The following is a 19,306-nucleotide window of genomic DNA, read 5'->3' on the forward strand; positions in this document are numbered from 1 at the left end:
CACAGGTCAGGTGCAATGCTTTGGCCAATCACAGCACCTCTAGCTTAGCCCAATTGTTTACATCTGACGGGCAAATGTCAGATAGTGGAAAGTGCTCAGTGGATGCAGACTGGTCTGAGGGCGTCAGGTTTTTTTTATTTCGGTGAGTCATCTTAACAATGCTGGATGCCATGATTGACGATGGATTACAATGAGGGAACCATTTTTTTGGCCTTGTTTTTTTTTAACCTGTTCCCTCACGGCCTATGGTAAAATGATGGCCAGGCGGGCCTCTCGTCACACCCCTAGAGCACACCCCCCAGTGGCGCGCAGCGCGCCAATCTTTCGTCTGCTGTGTCCCATGGAGAAATTGGCTGTTTACCATGTCATTGGCTGTGTCCTTTCACAGCCCTTCACAAATGTAAACAAACAGCAGTAACTTGCTGTTACCACTTCTCCTCACACACGGAAGAGTCCCCTTGATCTTCTGAATGGTAATATTTTTTATAGTTTTTTTACCCTAATTTTTGCTTTATTCAGGTCTGTTGGTAGCTTCATATTTATGTTTCATATTCATATATCTTTAGAATTACCTACTACTGTGGATACATTTCTATTTGGGGTGGATATCCAGGAAGGCCATATATCCATCTTTATATGATGGTCAAGTTCAGGAGAAGGTAATGGAATAACACATATACCTGTTATGGGGCTGTTCTGTTATTGAATATGGTTAGCATACACTTCCTATTATCTGTTCCCTCTACTATGATCTTCTTATATTTTTTTCTGGTTTTTCCATTTCCAGGAGGTCATTCTATTCAAGGTGGTGGTCACCAAAACATTTTTTGAAGAATGTTCCCCCTATGCAGACACTATATGGAAAACATGGAAATTCTTTGATCTAGTAGTTAGGAAACTTATTGCCTTATGTGGATTCCTGATTGCCGGATATCATTTCTGGAGACGCCGAATGTTTTTAATTCAGTGATTTTATAAAGATTTGTTTACCATGTCTCTGTCTAACCTCAATATGATCCATGTGATCAAATAAAACTTGTTTGCTAAATATTCAAAATATATTACTCCGCTTGGATTTTCTAATAACCACTCTTTGTGAGCAGTGTTGTTCTTGCTATATTTTTTATGTAAAGCTTTTGGGTTTATAAATCCACACTAACTATCAGTGAGACGGAGATATTTATATGGCACATATTTATGTGTCATGTTAGGTGGCTACACCCCTCCTTTTTCCTACTCTGCTTTACCCCTGATCTGACCTCGGCTTGGCTTACGGATACTCTCTCTCTTGCTCCTCTGTGTATGACCTTGGCTATCCCATCTGACTACGTCTGCTCTGATTCCCACCTGGTACCTGACCTTGGCTTGAACCGACTACCCAGTAAACATCTAAATTCCAGAAGGGCTTACATACCACGCAGATGCGCCTCCTGTCTGCAGACCTATCTCTGTGTACCAGCTGTGCTTCTGGGTGGACCACCAACCAGCACTCCTACAGGCGACCTGTGCAACTTTGGGTCTGACTCCTGCTATCCCACTCTCAGGGGAGTCCGGAACTTAGCTGCAAGGGAAGCCCTCTCTCCATTGGCCTCCATCACCAGGTACGTGATATGGAGGGATAGGAGAGATGTTTATGCCCTGTCCACCATCCATAATGACACCATGGTGGAAATTATTGGAAGACGAGGTCCCATCCAAAAGCCAGAATGTATCCACAATTATAATCCATTCATGGGGGGGGGGGGTGGATTTAAATGATCAAATGCTGCAGCCCTATTTATCAACAAGGAAGTCTCTCTTCTGGTACAAAAAAGTTGCAATATACTTTTTCCACATGGCCATTTTTATTACATACATTACCTATCAAAGGTCAATGGAAAGACCTACCACCTTCTTCAAATTTATAGAAGATGTTTTCACTGCCCTAATCTATCGGCAAGGATCTCCACCACAAAGCATTCGCTCCGATTGTGTCAGCAGACTTCATGAACGCCATCTCCCTGAGAACATTCCACCCTGAGAAACAGGAAGAAGACACCCCAAAAAATGTAGGGTATGCAACAGAGGAGGAGTTAGGTGAGACACCAGTTTTCATTGTCCCCAGTGTTCCTCCCAACCAGACCTATGCATCAGAGACTGCTTCCGACGTTATCACACGCTAGTAAAATATTAGTTCCCCATATTTTTAACAGCCTGCAATTTCCCCATTTTTATTATCTGTGCTGACATTTTGCCTGCTGCCTTGATTGACCATGCCTCTGCCTTCTACCTTAACTGACCCTGGCCTGTTTACCGACAATGCCTCTGCTTGCCGTCTGAATTGTTTCTAAACCACATTTCTGCCTTCCACCAGAACTGACCCTGGCGTATTTATTGACTATGCTTCTGCCTGTTGTCTGGATTATCAATCACGTTTATTCCTTCTTCCTGGGCTGACCTCGGCCTGTTAAATCAACAATGTTTTTTGCCTTCTGCTTGGATTGATCTTTTGCCCTGCTACTGCAGTAGTAGGATTCAAAATAACACAGGGGTCTCACGTATGTGAGGGGTTTCAGAGTAGAGAAAAAACTGTTTTTTGTTTTTTTTCTAGGTTTTGTAATTCCTGGAACAAAGTCTGTTTGTCCAGAGGCTTCGAAGAGATTGGGTGGGACGAAGCCTCTACCCCTGTGCCCTGGTCCTACCTGACCAAGGCCCTAAGCCTGATGTTCCTGCCTGCTGCCTGGACCAATACTTTGGCTATGGTGACCATATCTTTATCTGCTGCCTGTACTGACCCAGGACTTTTTATGGACCATGTTCCTGCCTGTTGCCTGGACTAGTACTTTGGCTGTGCTGACTATATCTCCTTTTGATACCTGTACTGACCCAAGACTTTTTCAGACCATGTTCCTGTCTGCTGCTTGGACCCCTACTTTGTCTGTGCTGACCATATATCTGCCTGCTGCCTGTACTGACCCAAGACTATTTATGGACCATGCTTCTGCCTTCTGTCTGGATCTCAGTCTGTTGCCTTTTCTGACCCTAGCTTGCTTATCCACCATATTCCTGCCTGCATGCTTGGGCAATTCCTGCTGTTGCCTGCTTCCTGGTCCAATGCTCTCCTAAAACCACAGGTAATCTTTTGCTTATCCTTCAACTAGGCTGTGAAAAAGTCTCACATGTGTTATTGTCATGTTCAGGAGGAGTAGCAAAATGTATTTTTGAGCATAGAAGAAATATCCTATAAATTGACAACTTTGTGTAAAAAAAAATATTTTTCATTTTCTTTCCACATTTTCCAAAAACGTGTGCAAAAAAATGACATACTCAACAGACTCATTATGCCTCATAGAACATTCGTTGGAGTGTTTTCTTTCCAAAATGTGGTCATTTTGTTTGTTTTTCCATTGTCCTGGTGCCTAGGGCCTTCAAAACTGTGATAGGTAGTCAGGAAATTAGATGTGTAATTTATCCCCCTTTTATGCTCTTAGATTGTGTGAAGGAGCTACTTGCATGTTGGGTCCCTGTATGTGGCCAGACTGTGGAAAGTTTCACACATGTGGTATCGCCATACTCAGGAGTATCAGAATGCATTTTGGGGCATAATTCTTGGTATGTACATGCTATATGTTAGAAATATCTTTATAAATTGACAACTTTGTGTGAAAAAAAAAGTTTACATTTTTCTTTCCACATTTTCTAAAAACGTTTGGAAAAAAAACGACATGTTCAAAAGACTCACTATGCCTGATAAAATATACCTTGGGATGTTTGCTTTCCAAAATGTCATTTTGTGGGTGTTTCCACCGTCCTGGTGCTCCAGTGCCTTCAAACTGTGATAGGTAGTCAGGAAATTAGATGTGAAATTTATGCACATTTTGTGCTCCTAGAACACGTGAAAGTGCTACTTGGACATTGGGCCTCTGTATGTGGCCAGGTTGTGGAAATGTCTCACACATGTGGTATCACAATACTCAGGAGGAGTAGCAGAATGTGTTTTGGGGTGCAATTGCAAGTGTGTCTATGCCAGGAGTGAGAAATAACTTATTTTGACAACTATGTGTGGAAAAAAAGTCTTCATTTTCCAAAGAATTGTGGGAAAAAATTACAACTTAAAAAACTCACCATGTCTTTTTACTAAATACCTTGGACTGTCTATTTTCCAAAAATAGGTCTTTTGGGGGCTATTTGTACTTTTCTAGCATGTTAGGGCCTCAAGAAATGAAATAGGCCCTCAGTGCTTTAGGTGTGATCAATTTTCAATGATTGGAGCCATAGCTTGTAAACTCTAACTTTCACACAGACTAAATAATATATACTGATTTGGGTTATTTTTATCAAAGATATTTAGCAGTATTAATTTTTTTGCCTAAATTTATGAAGAAAAATTACTTATTTGCAAAATTTTATAATAGAAACAAAGAAAACCTTTTTTTAAAAAAAATTTCGGTCTTTTATTGTTTATAGTGCAAAAAATAAAAATCCCAGTGGTGAATAGGAAAGCTCTATTTGTAAATATTTCATATGGGTACAATGTTGCATGACCGCACAATTTTCATTCAAATTGCAACAGCACTAAAAGCTGAACATTTGCCTGGGCAGGAAGGGGGTAAAAGTGCCCTGTATGTAAGTGATTAATAAAGGACTTTTCAAAAACTGTTGTGTTTTTATTCACATTTTACACTTTTTTGGTAAATGGGTAGGGGTACTATGTACCCCATACTCATTCACAAGTGGGGGTGGTATCTGGGGGACCCCTTGTTAAAGGGGCTTCCAGATTCCGATAAGTCACACCCTGCAGCCCAGGATTGTGGGGAAGAGTCCCTTGTCCTTATCAGTATGGGGACAAGATGGTTTGGGGGGGGCAGCCCCCCTACCCCAAAGCACCCCGTCATGTTGAGGACATGTGGCCTGGTGTTACGGATCCGCCAGGTGGTGCCTCTGGCAGCCCACTTGGCAGGATTACCCGAAGCGTGGAGACTAAGTCCCGGTCTGCGTTTTCACCAGGGCCCCTGATGGTGGGGATGGACTTGGAGCAGAACCAGGACCAGGTCACGACCTCCGAGCAATCCCACCAGTGGTAGAGGGAACCTCCGGGGATGTATGTACTCCAGAAGAGAGCCAGATGTGAGGAGGCCGGCAGGACCAGGCAGGGTAAACAGGCGGTTGTCACCATGGGGAACGGCGAGGTACAGAGACGGCAGGCAGACGCAGGGTCAGTAATGTAGTCAGTCCACAGAATGGTCAAACAAGCCGGGGGTCAGGATAGGAGAAGGCAGCGTAGTCAGGGGCAATCCAGGTCAAACTCAGGAGAAGGCAGCATAGTCAGGGGCAATCTGGGTCAGAGCTGGAGCAGGCAGAGAGGTCAAACAATCCGGGTCAAAATCACAGGGCACAGGAACTCAGGTTGCAGATCAGACCTTGCGGCAACCTGTGACAGTGCAGGGCATCTTTAAATACCGCGCCCTGCACTGTCATTGGCCGCCCAGGACGCGCCCTTGGCTGTCATTGGCCGACCAGGGCGCGCCCGCGGCTCCTACTGCGCATGCGCGGATTCCTGTCAGCCGCGGCCCGCCGGGAGCTGGTGCTTGCATCCCGGCGCGAACCGCCGCTAGTGCGCATGCACCGGGGAAGGCGCCGCGGTGGTCCCTGACACCTGGTATTGTTCGGGGGGGTGCTCGTTCATTCACCCCTTTCCTGGCCTGTGCTCGGATCAAGGGTCTGGTAGGATTCCACGCCTAAAGGGCCTGGTATGGCTTTTAGGGTGAACCCCATGCACTTTTTTCCCCCAGTTTTTTGGAAGTGGGTTCCCTTTAAAAGTCCTACGAGGATTAAAGGGCCCGGTATGGCTTTTAGGAGGAGCCCCATGCAATTAAAAAAAAATTTTTTCACTGTGGGGTCTCTCCTAACCTTCGTAGTAGACCTAAAGGATCTGGTATTGATTGGGGGGAGGGACCCCATGCTGTTTTGTTTTTTTATAAAAATGAAATTTATAAAAAAAAATGTCAGTCCTGCTGCAGCAGGTTATTATTATTATTATTATAATACAGGATTTATATAGCGCCAACAGTTTGCGCAGCACTTTACAATATAAGGGAGAAAGTACGATTATAATACATTTCAGTACAGAAGGAATATGAGGTCCCTGCTCGTGGAGCTTACAATCTAAAGGTTCTTTACATTGTACAGATGTGTAACTTTGCAGGTTGTTTAAGGGGACCCCCCAGGCATGATATTTAAAGGATTTTGGTTTTTTTTTTACTTTAAGCAATGAAATATGACTACCCCTTTAAAAAAACTGTACTTTTGGCAAAACATTTTTAATTGATTCATATCCCTCAGGTCAGTACCCAAGACCCAATGCCCCTTTTATGGCCAATAACTTGCATATAAGCCTTCAAAACGGGCACTTTTGACTTTACAAGTTCAAGTCCCATAGAGTTGCATTATGTTCGAAGTTGGCGGTCAAACTTTTGTTAAATTCAAATGTTTGACCGCGAACATTTGAACCTAACAGCCCATCACTACACCACATATGTGTGTTACAGCAGCAGAAAGAGAATAAAGTGATTCTGTTGCTTTCCCTGCATGGGCAAAGTATATCCACAACACCTCTGAATGCCGCTGCTTTTTTTGTCCAAGCTGCCATGTGTTCAGTCAACATGAACCATTAACTCCGGGAGAGACCACGGCGCGCAAGTCTGCGCATGCACGGTCCGTCTGGGCGCACTAGCGTGCAGGCGCTAGGACCTGGGCGAACGTGGCGTCAGCACTCGCGCTCACGGATGCACTCCTGGCACCAATGAGTGCACAGGGCGCACTATTTAAACAGGCTTTGGCAATACTCAAATTGCAGTATGGTCTTTCCTGCTGTTCCTGTGTCCTGCGTTCCTGAGTGATTACTAGTTGCCGACCCTGCCTGACCCTGATCCGTGGACCGTCTCCTGCTCTGATCCCTGGCTCATCCCTGACTACTCTTTTGCCTGCTCCTGAATTACTTAACCTCCTGTTGCTGAACCTTTTGCTCGTCACCCGGTTACTCTCTGCCTACTGCCTTGTACTGTCTGCCTTTGCTGTTATCGACCTGGCCTGTCTGACTCTGCTATACTCTATACTGGCATCCATCCATCCGCTTGGATCCAGTCGCCACTGTCCAGGGCCTGCCAGCCTCTTCACATCAGGCTCTCCTCCTGTACATACCTCCGGTGGTCCTCTCTACCTCAGTTGGGCATACCCAGGGGCCGGGACCTGGTCTCAGTTCTGCTCCAAGTCCATCCCAACCATTAGGGGCTCTAGTGAATAAGCAGACAGGGGCTTAGACTCCGTGCCCTGGGGAATCCCGTTCTGTGGTTCACTAGAGATACCACCGAGCAGTACATAACACGGTACCTTAACCGGAGCATTGCTTACTCCAGCTGACATCAGGACATTTTGTACTCCCACTGGCCACAGTCTGGCCCCTTAAAGTCTGAAGGAAAGTAAACTGGCCCTTTGTTTAGAAAGTTTGAAGACCCTTGGTGTATAGGGTGTATGCAGTTTTCAATAAACAAAAGCATTTAGCATTTTTTATATAGCGGTTACCTTTAAAACAAAAAAGGATTTAGAAAAATATAATGATATGTTCACTTTTAAAGAAGATGCTAGTTCAGCAGAGACAGTAAGATAAAAATCTACTTACAAGAAGGCTTTCAAAGACAATAATTGCTATATGTATTAACATTCAGAGGACAGTTAGCTGACATGTATTCTTCATACTGTGCACCGTAATTATGAACACTTCCTCCAGAGTTTTCCTGTTTACCCTTAGATATCCATACAATAGCCTGCTATGCATATGAACCAGTAGAGATGAATCTACCCAAGTATGATGATAATCTTAATGTAAGTAAAAGTCGACACACATAAAAAGCATGGATAAGGCAAATATTTGTACAAGAATCTTACTGTGTAAGACATGCAGCAGTTGATTGGTGACTGGTCTGGAGGACAACACACTCCTAATGGTCCATGTAAAATCATATCCATAAGGTGAGCTACTGGGGGGCCCATATGATATGATATGATATGATACTTTTAGTGGAAACGTATTATTCTTGGTTCATTGGTGGTCTGGGAAAATGTATTCTACCTATTTAATTGGTGGACAGTGGACAAGAGATTTTAACTTGGCTTAAATATCCAATTATGTGTAAGGAAAATTGGAAAACAGGGTTTTTACAAGCACATGACTAGATGAGTGATGTGAAGACAACTTTACCTTATCCGTTAACATTCTATACCATTTTAGTAGATTAACCACTTGCTGTCCAGGACAATTTTTTAATATTTCACACATATTCAGCCCTGGTTCACATATATGGCTTTCTGTTCCTATGGTGGTGGTTCACAAACATGCAGTGCAACGGAACCACATTTTGGCGGCGTGTGAAAAAAGGGTCCTGTGTGAGTTTGGACTGATTCGCAGTCTATGTAGTGTAGTGACATTCAGTGCTGTGTTCACATATCAGAAGCGAATTAAATGAGGCTTAGAATAGAAATGGATCAGAGAGGTTTTGTGTATAGGAGAGAGAACTGGTTACATGAAAATCCTATTTGGAAGGCAAAATTGCACCTTAACTACAATGTCAATGGAACCACAACGTCATTCACACACAACCACATACCGAAATCGCATTAAAAAACTGATAAATTTCAGCGCACATATACACTATATTGCCAAATGTATTGGGGCGCCTGCCTTAACACGCACATAAACTTTAATGGCATCCCAATCTTAGTCCGTATGGTTCAATATTGAGTTGGCCCACCCTTTGCAGCTATAACAGCTTCAACTCTTCTGGGAAGGCTTTCCACAAGGTTCAGGAGTGTGTCTATGGTAATGTTTGACCATTCTTCCAAAAGCGCATTTGAGAAGGCCTGGCTCGTAGTCTCTACTCTAATTCATCTCAAAGGTGTTCTATCGGGTTGAGGCCAGGACTCTGTGCAGGCCATTCAAGTTCCTCAAGCAACTTTATGGACTCGTCTTTGTGGACCTTGCTTTGTGCACAGGTGCGCAGTCATGTTGGAACAGGAAGGGGCCATCCCCAAACTGTTCCAACAAAGTTGGGAGCATTAAATTGTCCAAAATGTCTTTGTATGCTGACACCTTAAGAGCTCCCTTCACTGGAACTAAGGGGCCGACCCCAACCCATGAAAAACAACCGCACACCATAATGACACGACAGACTACGGTACCTAAAATTTTTAATTGGTGATGCTTTTAAAAGCCTTTACAGGTTATTTGTAAATTATGGCCCTAGATTTATTGCTCCCACTCTGCTTTTCTCTGTGATACCTCACATGTGTAGTTCAATTGCTGTTTACCTATGCATGCAGGATCTATGTGAGCATTGTATATAGGGAGGATGGGGGTGCTATTAATTGTTCTTTAATTATTTTTTTAAATTTTTATTGCAATTGTATGTTTCCGCTTTTTAATTTTTTTTTTATCATTTAACTTTATTGCTAACACAAAGGGACTAACCAGTTCTCTATGTTATAGTACAGGTAAATTACAGGTACTCTTTATGGTGATATCAGGGGTCTATTAGACCCCCAATGTCTCTCCTGCCCTTCAAAGCAGCTGACCAAGCACATTGATCAACTGCATTCCTGCTGTAACAGCCAGGGAATGACAGCACTGAAGCCAAAGGTGACAATATCATTGTTGCTTCCGGTTTCATTTGTCACTGAGAACAGGGAATGGATGTCCCTCCATCTCCTCTGTGTGAAACTGGCTCAGCTGCTCAGCTGAGGTCATACCTTCCCCAGAAGATCGGGAGAGCCCTGGAACTACCGTGGGTAACAAGACAGCCCTTCACAGCAAGGAAAAATAATTGAATGGCTGTAAAGTCTTTTGAATCACTCTTACTAAACAACTGGCTGTAAAAAATAACATGAAGATCATGGCCGCAGCTGTAGCCATGGTCTTGGTATAGCCAACTGCTGACAGATAGGGGTTTATTTACTAAAGCTGGAGAGTCCAAAATCAGACTCCCTTCTGCATAGAAACCAATCAGCTTCTAACCTCAGCTTGTTCAATGAAGCTTTGGCAATGAAACCTGGAAGCTGATTGGTTTCTATGCAGAAGGGAGTCTGATTTTGGACTCTCCAGCTTTAGTAAATAAACCCCATAATGTCTGGCTATGGGGTTTACATAATGCTCTACAAGATTGATATTGATCTTGTAGAGCATTCTGATATTGTTACCTGCAGATACCTATATTGCCTGCTTTATTTTCCAATACCTATTCAAAACTACACTTTAAACTCTAAGAGTTAAACCACTTCCCATCCGCCCTATAGCAGTAATACTGCTATAGGGCAGCATGGGTGCGCAAAATCACGTATATATACATGATTTTGCTTTTCTGGGTAGGGGACCTCGGCAGTCAATCACGGGTCCTGGCCGGTGATTACTTGCCGGCACCTGGTGATCGAGGAGCATTACCAATGGAAGGAAAGAACTGTAAGTAAACATTACAGTTCTCTCCCCTGTCAGCTCCTGCACACTGCAATGCATGACTTTGCATAGCAGAGCCTTGTAAAGCAGTGTGCTTACAATGAAGCACAAACACACAGCACACAGTAAACAGCACACAGTTAACCCTTTGATCGCCCCACATGTTAACCCCTTCCTGCCCAGTGCCACTAGTACAGGGTCAGTTCTTTTTATTAGCACTGATCACTGTATTGGTGTCACTGGGGATGTCAGTGACATCAAGTCAGTTCCCCCCAGTGTCAAAATGCCCGCTGCAGTCTCACAGTCCCGCTATAAATCGCTGATTGCCGCCATTACTAGTAAAAATAAAAAATAAATCCCAGTATATATACCACCATTTGTAAATGCTATAACTTTCACGTAAACCAATTAATTTAAACGTATTGGGATTTTGTTTAGCAAAGACGTGTAGCAGAATACATTTTGGCCTACATTTATGACGAAATTTGATATTTTTAAGTTGTTTTACTGGACATGTTTACTAGCAGTCAAAAATATTGTTTTTTTTCCCAAAAGTGTCTGTCTTTTTTTTTTTCTAAAAACCGCACAGCCAATCAAATACCACCGAAAGAAAGCTCTATTCATGGGAAAAAAAAGGTAAATTTAATTTGGGTGCAGCATTGCATGACTGAGCAATTGTCAGTTAAAGTAACGCAGCACTGTAACGCAAAAAATTGCCTGGTCAGGAAGGGGGGTAAATCCTCTGGAGGGCAAGGGGTTAAAATGTAAGCCTACACAAGCTATTATTTCATTTATGTTTCTGATGGGCACCTTGGAGTTTTGGGTGTTGCCATGCTCTTTGGGGTGTTCCTACTTTTCTGTTACAATTTTGAAAGCCTCCACCCCAAGCCATAATAGCTGCAGCAGTTGTTCTTACCGCCGAACTACCCAAAAGATAAAACTGTATGTAAAGCCCAGACTTTTTCAAGCTTCAGATAGAAATCCCAGTCAGTTATTTTTTAATTGTTGTCTGTGTTCCTGATTAAAAGATCCCACCTATCTTTTGGACGTGGTGACTGCTGTCTTGGGTAAGGGAAATACAAAATTTTGGAGTTGTCACTGAAACAAATGGTGAAGAAAACCTATTTTAGTGACTCCTTCTAGGGAGATATCCTTTTATAAGTAAAGAGAAATCTCTGCAATAACACAGATGTAAATAATAACCTAATATGAGTAATATATAGTCTGCACTTTTTCCGAAACTTAATAAAATAGATTTACATAGACATAATTGTTTGATCTCTGGCAAACTAGCTTGGGAGAGCGCAGTGATGACTGGCCATTTTTTCATAGCTAACAGTGTAACGGAGGGACCTGTAGCAGAGGAACCTGTAAACTCATAACACCTTATTATGGCTTGTTACAAAATCCTGAGACAGAAACCTTTGCGTGCCCTTTCCAGAATATATTTATATCTCAGAACAGGTTACTGTGTGATATTTCCGACTTACTATATAAATCCTGTCCAGCTACCTCCTTTCTGTCATATGTTACACATTGGCACCTCAACTGCTCAGAAATTGTTTGAACTGGTCAGACTGGCTTGGTGAGCTTGAACTATAGAACCTCTTGCTATCATGTAGACCAATACATGTTCTGCCTTTGCAGAGAAAACAACCCACATTGATTAGATCTAATCTGGCTTTCCTCCCTATGTCTAGAAGCGCAATATTTTTTGGTTTTACTTGTGTACAAAAATGACTTGTTTCAAGTTTTGAGATTCTAATGTCTCAAATGACAAATTACCATTAGCATTTGAATTCTAGCTAAAGACAGCTTATTTTTTCTCAGACAGCAGAACGAGTTTTAAACCTGTTTATTTTTGTTTCAACTTCCATTGTGTTCATTCTTGTTTTGTATTTTTTTGTTTTAGAGGCTGGTTAGTCTGCATTTTCTTTTATGCTGTATGTTATGAGTGGAGTCCATTAGGACCTATGGAAAGCAAGACTGGAGCATAACCACTCTGGATAGATACCCGTAAGTTGCACCTGACAAGGAGTATAACTATTGATTTGACTTTAATAATTCATGTTTTCTGGAGACGGGAAAGATTCTTACATTGCAAAGCTTTCAGTCTTTTCAGGGCAATCATGACTCAAGACTGGATAGTTGTTATCTTATAGACTTTCTGAAACAGAATGGATATGGAAGGTCAGAGACGCGGAGGCATTTTCTCCAGACTGTCCAAGAACAACAACTCTGATACCAGCATTGAGTCTTGGTATAACATCTGCTATGCTCAAGAAAGAACAACTTACTCCTTTTGGAAAGCTTTACATAGGCAAACATCAACATTCGGTAAGTGTCTTCATTTACAGTGAACTATTCTCTCTAATAGGAGTACTTTTCCATACGTACCTTGCTATGTTATACTTTTGTACGATCTCAATAAACGCAACTGTTAAAGGAGTACTTTTTCAAAAATGATACACTAGTTTATTCAATAAGGCATCTTGCTAAGTAAAATAATTGTTTTCCCCTTTTTTCATACTTTTTTGCATCAAATTATTGCTGATGTCCTTTAGCTTCTTTGCAACCACTTCTTGTCTACATGTATGCACTCCAGTTATGATTGCATGGTGTTTCTCATGGTGGGTTTACTGATTGTGACAACAATGGATCACAAATGTGTAATGTGTGTTGAAATGACCATTTGTAGTTTCAAGTCTGTCTGACAGGGTGACAAGGCCAGAGAGTTAAGCTAGACATATAATGTAGGAATTTTGGCTATTTTCTGATGAACTGGATGAGACTTCATCGTGGTTGGCGCTTTCCCCGGGTTGGAAAATTGAAGGAGCCAAGTGGAAAATTGGTGTCCAGATAGCAGCTGCATCTAATCAGATACAGTCGGTATTATGGGTATTTTGATAGCTGCAGTGGGAGGTTCATCCATAAACGCAGTGTAGTGATGATGGAGGCATCTGTTAGATTATTTTCAATCATTCAGCCTAATGCTCTATGTGTATGGTTATCTTAAATGGGAAACAGGTATAGAGCATTGTTACCCCATAACAGTAAATGCCTAAACAGGGATCTTCATGGCAGGCTCTCTAGATATTTTAATGGAAACTGCAGATTTAAATACTGAGAATGACTTATGAAATGACATTAACATGTTAAATCCTTTATGAGATGCTAGTGATTGGATTTACATCTACTTTAAGCTAACCATATTCACTGTACTGTATATCTTAAAAAACTAAGAACATCAGAAAATGTTTAAAAAATCTCTGAGGTTCTTACCTGACACAACCTGATTCCAATACAGTTCTCTCTGCTCTTGTTCTTATACGAAGTATGTACTATATGGCCCCTTTAGAGAAAACATACTACTAGAAAATTAGATTAAAATGCATAGCTTTGAGGAAAACCCAAAAGCTGCATGAAGAGGGGAACCTTTTCTATTAATACATACTGTAGAGATTGCTGCATATAAATATTCTCAGTATTTGCAGCCTCCCTTTCTTTAAAGAAAGAATATAAACACTTTGAAGTCCATTAAAGAGTTGCAGAATTGGTCTGCCTTCCCCATAACACTTTTCAGTTCAGCACATTCAGAATGCAGCAAAGCCTAGCAGCAAAAGGGTTAGTACAGAAATACAAAGCCTACCTATTTATAAAACTGGGTAATAACTAGTTATTTTCCATATTTGTGTCTCTGCCTGAATCATTAGTTCTGAATAGATGGATGGCAGATTTTCCTTTCTGATTCATCCTTCAGGAGAACAGTAAGATTTTTTTTTCCTAAACTAAATGTCAGTAAACATACTAGAAGAAAGCCAAAGGTAAAACATAATGAAAAGTTCTCTCAACAGTTTTGTGTGGAGGTTTGAGATATAGTATTTACCAAGACATTGAAAGAGTAAGCTCAGTCTGCAAATAGACTTTTAATCCCTCAGCCCCCCTTCACAATAATAATAGCCATTTATTGAGGCATCCCGGTTGCCATCCTTGCTTAGGGGAGAATAATGTGTTCTGCTTCTGCAGCCTCCTGAGATGTCCTGTCACAAATCTTAGGGGGCTGCAGGAGACAATACCCAGAGTGACTAGAGGGCAGAGCTGGATTGCGTTATCGGGGGGCCAGGATGCCAGAACCGGCAAGAGATTTCCAACTGAGAAGACGAAGATGACAACATATGAAAAGCTATGGCACCTGAATAGGGGATAATGCTGGATTAATTGGACAGGTGAGCATGTTTTTTGAGAAGCATAACAGGAATGATTGGTATGGAGAGGTGAAAAAGCAGGTAGGAAGAGTAGTTTCACTTTCATGACACAGAGCATTTCCTAAAGTGATGTGCATAATGGAAAAATTTGTTTTGCTTTGTTTTGGATTCATTCCTCAAGTAAATCATTTCCCTTTGTCATATTCGTTATGATTTAGAATGATTTGTTTTTGGAAATTGTTTCATAGCGGTTTTTCGTATATCCATTGTTCCAAATCGATTCGTATTTTTGGACATTATTTTGGAAGATTGGCTATAATCATTTTAACATGTTATTTGTTATTTTGGGAGATTACTTATGAACTCTGCTAGTCTAACCCACAAAGACAAATGGACTGAGCTGATTGAATGATATCGACTGAAGCCGCGTGCATCTGAACGTAATGAATGGAACAAAATTAAATTCGGATTCATTCCTTATGTTATTGTAGCGCTACTCCTGTAGGAGCCAGAGGAATTCTGTCCAGGTGTTCCCCAAAAGCTTAGATCCGCAGCCAGGCACATAAGCTCATTCATGTGTTTCTTCAATGTCCAGTCTAGGGGTGTTATTTTTTTATTTTTTAAGAACATGGATAGAGTTAAGGGAATTAGGTGGGATACTTCAAAAACAAGAACTGTGTACAGTTGAGAACTTTAGGTATTCTTTCGGATAAGCCATGATGAAGTCTGTACTCGAAGCAAACCGTAGACTTCAGCAGTCCCTTTTAAGTAGAAGGTTAAGTGGACAAAGCTCTTCGGGACACCAGCCGATGTCCTCTTTAGCTAGACCCACAACTGACTCCCTAGCACCAGGGGGATTTATATAGCACACAGTCTCTAAGATCCTTTAGAGTTGTCCATATTCACAAGGTCCAAGGACAGCTGACTGCCATCCTTTGTGTTAACAGACCAGATGTTCAGTAGACGTCCCTTCAGCTTTAGCATTCAGGCCCTCATGTCACCCAGCTGAGGCCTGCGACAGCAGATTGATCAGCATGCCCTCGCTAGGCTGAAACAATCCTATACAGGAAAGACCCAGAGCTCAGTGTGCTCACTGAATATATACAGTCACCCAATATGCCATTAGAGCCTCTCTTTCTGAGATAGGCCAGGGCTGTATCAATATTCATGCTGCCAACTGCATAGCTCCATGCCTATTTTCTAGAAGTCTCTCAAGCTGTCTGGATGCAGAGGGAGCTATCAGGTTGGTAGCAGCTTAACATACTGAGCAGACCTAACTAGCAGAACACAGCAACAATGATTACAGTGTTCAGATCATGCTTTTGCCTGAGTAGATAAGCAAAGTACAATATTGACAGTTAGTCCTCATGCACACTGGATGTTTTCACAGCTGCTGTTTTTGGCTTTTGGCATTTTTTTCTACAGCCAGTGAACTCCCTAGCATGTTTTCCTATGTGTCCATGCACACATAGACTGTAATCAGTGTTTTTTGGCTGGAAAAAAAACCCTGAACTAGTGGGTTTCTAGAGGAGTTTTTTATCTGTAAAAATGCTCTAACGCTGAAAAATGCAGCAAAATGTGGTAAAACGTGAGCAAAAAAAATATTTTTTTGGGTTACAAAAAATGGAAAAAAAGCAAATGCAAAAAAGGCGGCTAATTGCTAATGGAAACATGCTGAAAAACTCATGATTTTAAGGTGACTTTGCACAGCTAGTGTTACCAGTGTTATTAAGATGCCCAGTGTGTATGGAGCCTAAATACAGATTGTAAGCTCCAAGGAGCAGGGCCCTCTTTTCCCTCTTGTATTGAACTATATTGTTGCTGTATTGTCTCCTGTTATATTGTAAAGCGCTGAGCAAACTATTGGCGCTATGTAAATCCTGTATAATAATAATAGTGTACTTCAAAAACAAGCACAGGATCAGGCAAGATTATATGGACACAGGTTAGACTGACAGGTTCATGTACAAGTCAAAGACGGAAATGAACAGCAGAATCCAAGAAAAAAAATCTGGGTTGATGATGAGATCAGCAGTGATTTGTGAAGCACAGTTCTGTGATGTCATAATTTTAACCACCCGCAACCTTGCAACTTCACTAAAATGCTTTCTTAAAATCAACTGGTGGTGAAGGCATGCACCTATAAACAGAAAGCCTTTTGATGGAGCACTGAGCAGGCAACAGAAAGGCAGGACCAACTACTGCCTAAAGGGAGCTACTATTTCCTTACAGCATGTTCTATTAAACTGAATGTACATGTTTTTGTAAAAATATGATCTAGTTTTTATGTTGAGGACTTCCATTTTTGGTTGAGCAAAAATAGGAAAGCTATGATTTTGATTTCAAGCCAGCAGATGGGGCTCTGGGCTTCTTTTAAGTTTTACCAGGCCAACCTGTTGCTAACAGGATTCAATAGCGAGAGCTAATATTATACACACAGCTTTGGAAAACCCAGAATATTCTGTAAAAACCAGTTTCATGGGCCTACATTGATTTAAACTATTATTTGTAATAATAATTAAACAAAAAATAAATAAATTATATATATATATATATATATATATATATATATATATATATACTGTGTGTGTTTATGTATATTTCTAAATAAACACATAATGCTAAGTCTGCGCACATAATGCTAAGTCTTAAGTTTATTTCTATATTACATGGGTGATTTCCTTGCAGCTTTTTGAAAAGGAATGTGCGAATAGTAAATCATTTGTGCTTCCTTTGTATTTATGTGTCAGGTTTATGTTTAACCGCATTATAAAGTTCATACTTTAAGGATGGCTTAAGAGGACCAGGGCGAAATGTCTGTGCTAAATTGCTGTACTCCACAATAGGTTGAGATAGGAAAAGGGTCAGAGTACAGTGTGCAAGTGTCTTATCATTGCCAGCTCTTGAATAAACAACATTTACTACTAGTTAGCAGTCTAGTTTTACAAAACTATAAAAAGTGGACATAGATGAAATGAAATTCGGTTGGTAAAGTGGGAATTGCTAAATTTTGATCCATGTGTGACCACTGCAGTTGAACAGAAGTTGATCTACCTTTTAACTTCTTTTTAACCACCCTGTCGGATAAAAACTGCTAGATTAGCAGTTCCAATCCAGGCTGGACTGCAAACACGTCTGCCTTTGTTCATCACCAAAGATAATGTGGTTTTTGCTTCTTGTTCATATCATGGAAATTGACAAAGGCACTGCATTTTGTCACAAGATCAATAGGTATTTCTCTGTACTTGCTAAAAATGTTTGTAGGCAGATTCAGTTAGCTACTTTGCCACCAGGTGGCTGGTGCTTCAGATAGTGACACTAGGTGTTAGGCACCTTTTAGATAGAGTCCTTCCAAAGTGATGTCAAGGGTGAGTCAGCACCCACATATAAGCCAGGTGGGGAGGGACACACACAAACTTGGTGCATGGGAGCCAAACACCCCACACCTGTGAGCATGTAACTAAGACACGCAGGCCCTGAACAAGGCAGGAGGTTGGGTGGAGTGGACCTATATGCAGGAGGCGATAGCTGTAGTCATTTTGTCCCTTAAGGAGGAGGGATCTAGGGTGGATTGCAAAAGGCCTTGCAGGCCAGGCTGGAGATCCCTTTATAAGGCTGCTTCCCTCAAGACACTGCTAGGAGGTGTCTACAGAGAACACAATCCTGTGAGTACTTATGACCCTGGGCAGAGGGGAAACTGTGGGGAGATGGCTGTTAGGTGCTGCATGTGCTTTCACTTTTGAATCCTGCAGATCGTCCACTTTATGTGACTGTGTATTTCAAGTGACCCCGGAATGTACTGTATGTCCCAGTGATGTGACTGTGTTGCCATTCCCCGAACAGCACCAGTAAAGTGCAGTGAAGCTAACTATTGTGTGGCCATTCCTTCTTCATGATATAAAGGTCTATGGCCTGGAATGTTTGAAGAGGCTTATGGAAAGGAGCAGGGCAAGATAAAGGAGAGGTCGGCTTTGTGCTTGGGTATCAAAATTAGCCTATCTACATGTTCATAGCTTGAAAAAATTAAAACTAAAGCAGCCCCCACATCTAAGAGCTAATAATATGCATTACAATTTTCTCATTATATACTGTATGTGTAAGAAAGTGTTTGAAATTATACTTTTAATACTGTAAATGAAGACTGTAATTTAAAAGTATGCAATCAAGAAATTAAGGACATGTTCTATGTTGGTATTTGTCCTTGGCTGGTAACAGTGAAAAAGCTACTTTAACCACACATGACGTAGAATGGGTCTGTTAACAGTAGGCTTGCAAAACTGGGCACCACTCTTATGTGGCACCTGGGTGAACAGATAGATTAGTAGTGAAATAAATGGGTCCTATTACTGTGGTTAGAAAATAACCTCAGATAAACCAATAATGATCACTATCTAACCACATTATCCAGTACAGACTTGGCAGGGATCCTATCACTCCATACTATGACTAGGTAATTATTTGGCATTATAAAGGCTGAATTCACAAAACCTGTAAACGTCCGATGGCCACTTTAATGTAGCTTTAAAAAAAAGCTCTGAAGTTTTTATTTCTTTATTAACTGTGTTCTAGTGATAGAATGTAAATGGGGTGCCAACAGCCAACATGGACCCTTGTATGGGAA

At 41.4% G+C, this 19,306-nt stretch overlaps 1 long non-coding RNA gene across 1 annotated transcript; it reads left to right on the forward strand.

Moving 5' to 3' along the window:
* Window positions 1–564: 564 nt before the first annotated feature.
* Window positions 565–1,057, forward strand: LOC149439118 (uncharacterized). The gene is made up of 2 exons (XR_016307858.1): window positions 565–659; window positions 788–1,057. It is a non-coding gene; the product is annotated as an uncharacterized LOC149439118 (long non-coding RNA).
* Window positions 1,058–19,306: the final 18,249 nt, after the last annotated feature.

This window comes from Staurois parvus, unplaced genomic scaffold (assembly GCF_062004578.1).
Source record: "Staurois parvus isolate SC_StPar_1 unplaced genomic scaffold, SC_StPar_1.0 ptg001158l, whole genome shotgun sequence".
In the NCBI taxonomy this organism is placed as follows: domain Eukaryota; kingdom Metazoa; phylum Chordata; class Amphibia; order Anura; family Ranidae; genus Staurois; species Staurois parvus.